The sequence below is a fragment of the Bos taurus genome, chromosome 21, assembly GCF_002263795.3.
Source record: "Bos taurus isolate L1 Dominette 01449 registration number 42190680 breed Hereford chromosome 21, ARS-UCD2.0, whole genome shotgun sequence".
Lineage (NCBI taxonomy): Eukaryota > Metazoa > Chordata > Mammalia > Artiodactyla > Bovidae > Bos > Bos taurus.
The window spans coordinates 57770026-57776705 of NC_037348.1; the positions used below are offsets into that span (position 1 = coordinate 57770026).

The 6680-nt window shown below is 46.1% G+C and overlaps 1 non-coding gene across 1 annotated transcript; it reads left to right on the forward strand.

Moving 5' to 3' along the window:
• The first annotated feature begins 3969 nt into the window (after positions 1-3969).
• On the forward strand, positions 3970-4075 carry LOC112443371 (U6 spliceosomal RNA). Its single transcript, XR_003031702.1, has one exon. It is a non-coding gene; the product is annotated as a U6 spliceosomal RNA (small nuclear RNA).
• Positions 4076-6680: the final 2605 nt, after the last annotated feature.

Sequence of the window (6680 nt, forward strand, 5' to 3'; positions counted from 1 at the left end):
GAAGCACAAGCTGGAATCGAGATTGCCGGGAGAAATATCAACAACTTCAGATATGCAGATGATACCACTCTAATGGCAGAAAGCGAAGAGGAACTGAAGAGCCTCTTGATGAGGGTGAAAGAGGAGAGTGAAAAAGTTGGCTTGAAACTCAACATTAAAAAAAAAAAAAAAAACAGATCGGGCTTCCCTGGTGGCTCAGCAGTAAAGAACTCACCAGCCAATGCAGGAGACACAGGTTCAATCCCTGACCCAGGACGGTCCCACAGGTCTCAGAGCAACAAAGCCCATGCACCACAACTCCCGAGTCTGTGCTCTAGAGCCTGCAATCTGCAGCTGCTGCAGCCACACACTCTAGAGCCCATGCTCTGCAACAAGAGAAGCCACCGCAGTGAGAAGCCCGTGCACCGCAACTAGAAAGTAGCCGCCCCACTCTCCACGACTAGAGAGAAGCCCTCATAGCAACAAAGACCCAGAACATCCAAAGATAGAAATAAATACATGAAATTAATATTAAAAAAACTAAAATCATAGCATCCAGTTCTATCACTTCATGGCAAATGGAGGAAAAGTGGAAGCAATGACATATTTTCTTTGCTTGGACTCCAAAATCATGGTGACAGTGACTGCAGCCATAAAATTAAGATACCTGATCCTTGGAAGGAAAGCCATGACAAACCCAGACAGTGTATTAGAAACCAGAGGCATCACTTTGCCCACAAAGGTCCATAGAGTCAAAGCTATGGTTTTTCCAGTAGTCATGTATGGATGTGAGAATTGGACCATAAAGAACGCTGAGTGCCGAAGAATTGATAGTTCCAAGCTGTGATGTTGGAGAAGACTCTTGAGAATCCCTTCGACAGCAAGGATATCAAACCAGTCCGTTCTAAAGGAAATCACCCCTGAATATTCATTGGAAGGACTGATGCTGAAGCTGAAGCTCCAATACTTTGGCCACCTGAGGTGAAGAACGGACTCCTTGGAAAAGACCTTGATGCAGGGAAAGATTGAGGACAGGAGCCGGGGGTGGACAGAGGATGAGATGGTTGGATGGCATCACTGACTCGATGGATGTGAGTCTGAGCAAACCCTGGGAGTTAGCAAAAGACAGGGAAAGCTGGAGTGCTGCAGTCAGTGGGTTCACAGAGTCAAACGCGACTTAGCAACCGAACGACAAGCAGGCGTGCCAGACATCTTGAAGGGCACGAGACAAATGAAAGGATAAGAGACTGAAAACGTTCTTCCTTTGTGCAACTCTGGAATGCCCCAGCAGACATCTATGTAGCTGCAAACTCTGCTTATAATTATGTGAGCCTAGAACCTAAAACGGTTTTATAAATAAGCAGAAAGTATTTTGTACACAGATTTATCACTCACTGCATCTTCAGGAATTCAAGAACTGTGTATCTAATACACAGAGAGAAGGTTACATTTTGTCTTGCTTGGGACTCCACCAAGAACTGTTCACTGTTTTAAGAAATCACATCTCTGTGGAATTTGAGGCAGCACACTGCATCTTTGTGGGTGTTACATTTATAAGAACTCTAGGTGTAAGTGCAGAGAGCTGCCAGATCTACTTGTTAAAATACATATTAAATGGTTAAACATTCATTTTATTTTATTTCTCCTTTATGTTGTAGTACATCCTATTAATTTTTTTTTAAAGTATGTGCTTAGGTAGGTTTTATTTTCTGTGAATCTATCTTATGCTTATAAAATGTGATAAAAGGCGGGGCTTCCTGGCGGTCCAGTGGTTAAGATTCTGCCCTTCCAGTGCAGGGGGTGCAGGTTCAATCTCTGGTCAGGGAACTAAAATCCCACATGCCACTCAGCAGAAAAAAAAAAAAGAGTGATCAAAGGAACCAAAGATGCCAGTGAGCAACGGCCCTACAGGAGGAAGGAAGGAGCTGTGATCATACCTGGGGAAAAGCATTCCAGGCAGAAGGAACAGGGTGTTGTGTGTGCAGATATCAGAGTCAGGGGTGGGGGTTGAAGAGGAACCCATGGAAGTAAGGCTTGTGAGCCTTGGCAAAGACCGTGGCTCTGACCCTATCCCTAGGTCAGGATTGAGACAGCAGGCAGACATGTCCCAGGGGCCAGGACCAAGCAGGAAAGGGACATAATCTGATTCCTTTTTTTTTTTTTTTAAAGCTCACTGTGGTTGCCTGATGGACGGTAGCTAAGAGGCTAGTGCCAGGATCCAGCCTTGCCCGTGGCTTGGATTAGGGAAGGAGGCTAGAGGTGGCCAGATTTGTGATGTATCTGAAAGTAAAGTTGGACAAGACCCATAGGACTTGTCAGAAATGTGATTGAAACACACACACACAGCAGCCAAGGACTCACCCCTAATAGAAAAGATGACAGAGGGAGGGAGCCGGCTAATCCACAAGGGATATGCAGCTTTGCAGTGAGGAGATTAACTTGAAAAAGGTTTTGCATTTTGAAAACACAAAGGCTCTCTAAAACTGTAAAAGATTAAGCCTAATTAAAAAGCATTTGTTAGTGTATGTCTAAGTTGGCAGTAGGTTTGGGGCATGGGGGTTCTTTCATTACTGTTTTATGACTTGCACATGCAGGCTACATCGGGCTTCCCAGGTGGTGGTCGTGGTAAAGAACCCACCTACTGATGCAGGAAGATCCCTGGAGGAGGGCACGGCAACCCACTCCTGTATTCTTGCCTGGAGAATCCCGTGGACAGAGGGGCCTGGCAGGCTACGGTCCTTGGGGTCGCAAAGAGTCAGACACGATGAAAGCGACTTAGCACACACGCACATGTATGTTACATATTTGGGGAGGCACGTGTTAAATATCACACAGTGGTATTTCTTTAAAAGCTTGGCACTGACAGCTTTTGTGCACCCAGGACTCAATTTCCTGGACAAAGCCAGAACTAGCCAGAGCATGGGTAGCGTCAGAACGACAGGTGGAGGTCAAAAAAAGACTGAAGTGAGAGGTCAAGGGCTCAGAGCAGGACAATGGAGCTGGCGGAGCTGGACTTCAAGGGCTCAAGTAATGACCTCGATGCTTGTCACGTGACCTTGGGCAGGTTCCCTCACTTTTCCAAGACTTATCCTCATCTGTAAAATATGGACCATCATGGTGCCTCCCCCTAATATTATGTGAGGACTGAAAAGAAAGAACACACACAAAGCTGCCAGCGTGATACCTGGCAGGGATGCTGTTTGCGTGGTGGCGATGGTACTTGAGGATGGGATCAGAAGATGGGAAGGGTTGTTAGCTGGATGCTCTTGAAGAGCAGCTACCTGAGTGCCCGTCTGCCCAGTAGGGCTCAGGCTAGAGAAGCGTCCAGGCTTTGTGCTGGACAGTGTCCTCCTTCAAAGGCGCCCTGCAGTCCAGTCCTTTTGATGAGCACCTTCTTTCTTCAAGCAGAAGGCAAATCCAATCTCAGCTTCCCTGTGGCCTAGAGATTACTTTGTTCTGTACGTGTGTGTGTGTGTGTGTGTGTGTGTGTGTGCTAAATTGTTTCAGGCGTCTCAGACTCCTTGTGACCCCATGGACTGTAGCTTGCCAGACTCCCATGTCCATGGGATCCCCCAGGCAAGAATGCTGGAGTGGGTTGCCATTTCCTTCTCCAGGAGATCTTCCTCCAGGTATCGAATCCGAGTATCTTATGTCTCCTGCATTGGCAGGTGGGTTCTTTACCACTAGTGCCACCTGGGAAATAAGTACCTATAAGCAAGCTAAATGGAGCCCAAATTGTAACAAGGAGGCTATTTGACAGGGAGGGGGGGTGGGGGGAGGAAAGCAAAGGGATTGATATTATCTTAAGATGTGCATCTGGTCTGTCCCCATTTCCCTCGGCCAAGCTGAGGACGTAGCAGGGCCGGGGAGTTCTAGTGGTCAAGGAATTGGTACAAACGGGAGCAAGCAAGCACGGAAATAGAGTGAAGATAATGGGATCCAGTTGCTCACCACCAGAGAAGAGAGCAATGTCCTATTGGAAAAGAGGGCGTGTCACTTCAGCAGCACATACACTAAAATTGCAACAATAGAGAGAAAATTAGCATGGCCCCTGTGCAAGGATGATGTGAAAGTTCAGGAAGCATTCCGTATTTAAAAAGAAAATAAAAGAAGGAAAGACTAAATTCTGAATGTTGAATTGGATTTAGAAATGCTGGTATAAATTCATGGTTTTTAAAAGGATGTCTAGATGGAAGGAAATGGCAACCTACTCCAGTATTCTTGCCTGGAGAATCCCAGGGACGGGGAAGCCTGGTGAGCTGCCGTCTATGGGGTCGCACAGGGTCGGACACGACTGAAGCGACTTAGCAGCAGCAGCAGCAGCATAGATGGAAGAGTGGGCATTAGATGTGTGTATTAACCTATACATGCCTACACACACATATATACATGTGTATTGCCTAGTTTGGTCTGCCAGAAAGCCAAGAAGCAGTGTCAGCTTGGTATCAATAAGCGTACATAGCACATAGGTCATGGTTTCTAATCACCATTCTCCACTAAACCACTGAAACTCATTGTTCAAATGAAGAAGTCCAAGGCTAAGGCATGGAAATTACAAGAAGAGCCTGGAATATCTTGTGCCAAATGTTAGGATATACTAAAAACAAACAAAATGATGTGTGTATATCAAAGTAACACAAGAGTCAACTGAGTAGTGGCAAAGACAATTGTCACAAAGACAACTGTCAAACCGACAATAGTTAAAGTCGAAACAATGTAAACATTTGTCTGGCTCTCTTTTGGATACCATGAGTCCCTTGTGGTTTACTAAGTATCTTAGTCTATTTGGCTGCTAAAACAAAATTACCATAGCCTGAGTGTCCTGTAAACAGCAGAAATTTCTGTCTCACAGTTTTGGAGGTTGGAAGTCCAAGATCAAGTTTCTGACCAACTCTGTTTCTAGCAAAAACTACTGTCTGTCTTCTCACTGTGTTCTCACCTGATGGAAGGGGCCACAGAGCTCTCTGAGGTCTGTTTTATAAGGACACTAATCCCACTCATGAAAGCTCTGTCCTCATGACCTAATCACCTCCCAAAGGCCACCCCCCTCCACCTCCAAATGCCACCATATTGGAGTTAGCATTTAACATACACATTTTAGGGGTATACAGTCTAAAGCACTGAGTATTAGATAGTGTATAGGTTTGGCTGCTATAACAAAAATCCAAAGATTGACAATGGCTGAACAAACAACAGTTTAATTCTCTTGCCTTTAAAAGTCTGAGCGGGTGCAGAGCCTCCCTCCAATAACTCATTAGGAACCCAGGCTCTTTCTGTCTTTTTTCTCTGCATCCTCAACACTCAGCTGCTACCTCATAGGTCAGTATGGCTGCTCCACTTCCTGCCAGCACATCCCTGTTCCAGCCAGAAGGACAGAAGAAATGAGGAAAGAGGTGAGTATGGACACCTCTAAGGACATGACCTTTAAGGACATGACCTAGAAATTGTACAAATCACTTCTGGTCACACCACATTCTCTAGAGAATACTGTCATTGGGTCATGCCAATCTGCAAGGGAAGTTGGGGGAGAAAATGCAGCATTCAGCCAAGCAACTATGTTCCTAGCTAAAAATTACTTTACCATGAGAGAAAGGGATAACAGAAATTGGGGGACAGCAAGCAATCTCTGCCACTCTTACAAATAAATTCCTCGTTTGGCTTTAGTTAACAGAGTTGGTTTCTATTGCATGTGACCAACAAGACAGAAATACAGGAAAGAAGGACACTAACTTTTATTGACTAACTCCTGTGTGCCAGGCACAACCTACAGATCATCTGTTTTCATCTTAGCAGTGACTCAGTCAAGTAGGGTTTGACAGGTGGGAAAGTAGGCTCAGAGAGACAAAGTGAGCTGCTCATGGCCAAAAGCCATGAGTGGCAGAGCTAGAATCTGAGCGCAGATCTCTGAGACCCAGAGTTCAGGCTCTTCCCGTGGTACCACACTTGAGACGCTCTTCCTTTGCCCAAGGCATGCCCCCAGAGCCCTGGTTGCTGGAAATACACCAGCCATAGAGACACCTGATTTTCACCCTCCACGTGTGCCTTGGCCTGACTCTGGTTGGCATCTTCTCCCTTTAGCAATGTTGATGCCAGCCTCGAAGGACACACGATTGTGCTTAGGCAGGGGGCTGTGTCTGTAGAGACACCCTGATCTCATGATTAGAACTCAGTGTCAGGACACACCTCAGGCATCTCCTGGTCACTCACGTACTCTAAATAAGATGGGGACAGATGCTTCTTCAAGGAGCAGCCAGTGAAGCACAAGACCCAAAGTTAAATATAAATGGGACTTCCCTGGTGGTTGGCCCAGTGGGTTAAGACTCTGTACTCCCGATGCGGGGGGCCAGGGTTTGATCCATGCCCAGGGAACTAGATCTCACAACCCACAAGTAAGAGTTCTCATACTGCAATGAAGATAAAGATCGTGTGTGCCACAGATAAGACAGCACAGGCAAATAAGTAAATATTCTTTTTAAACATAAATGTTAGTTTAAGAGCGCTGAAGGTGCTGACATAGAGCTATGTTTGGGCACGTGGGGTGTTGGAGTCAGGAAAGGCTTCAGAGAAAAGGGGCTTTCCTAGGGGCTCAGTGGTAAAGAATCTGCCTGCCAATGCAGGAGACATGGGTTGGATCCTTGGATCTGGGATGACCCCACATTGCACGGAGCAAGTAAGCCCGTGCGCCACAATTACTGAGCCTG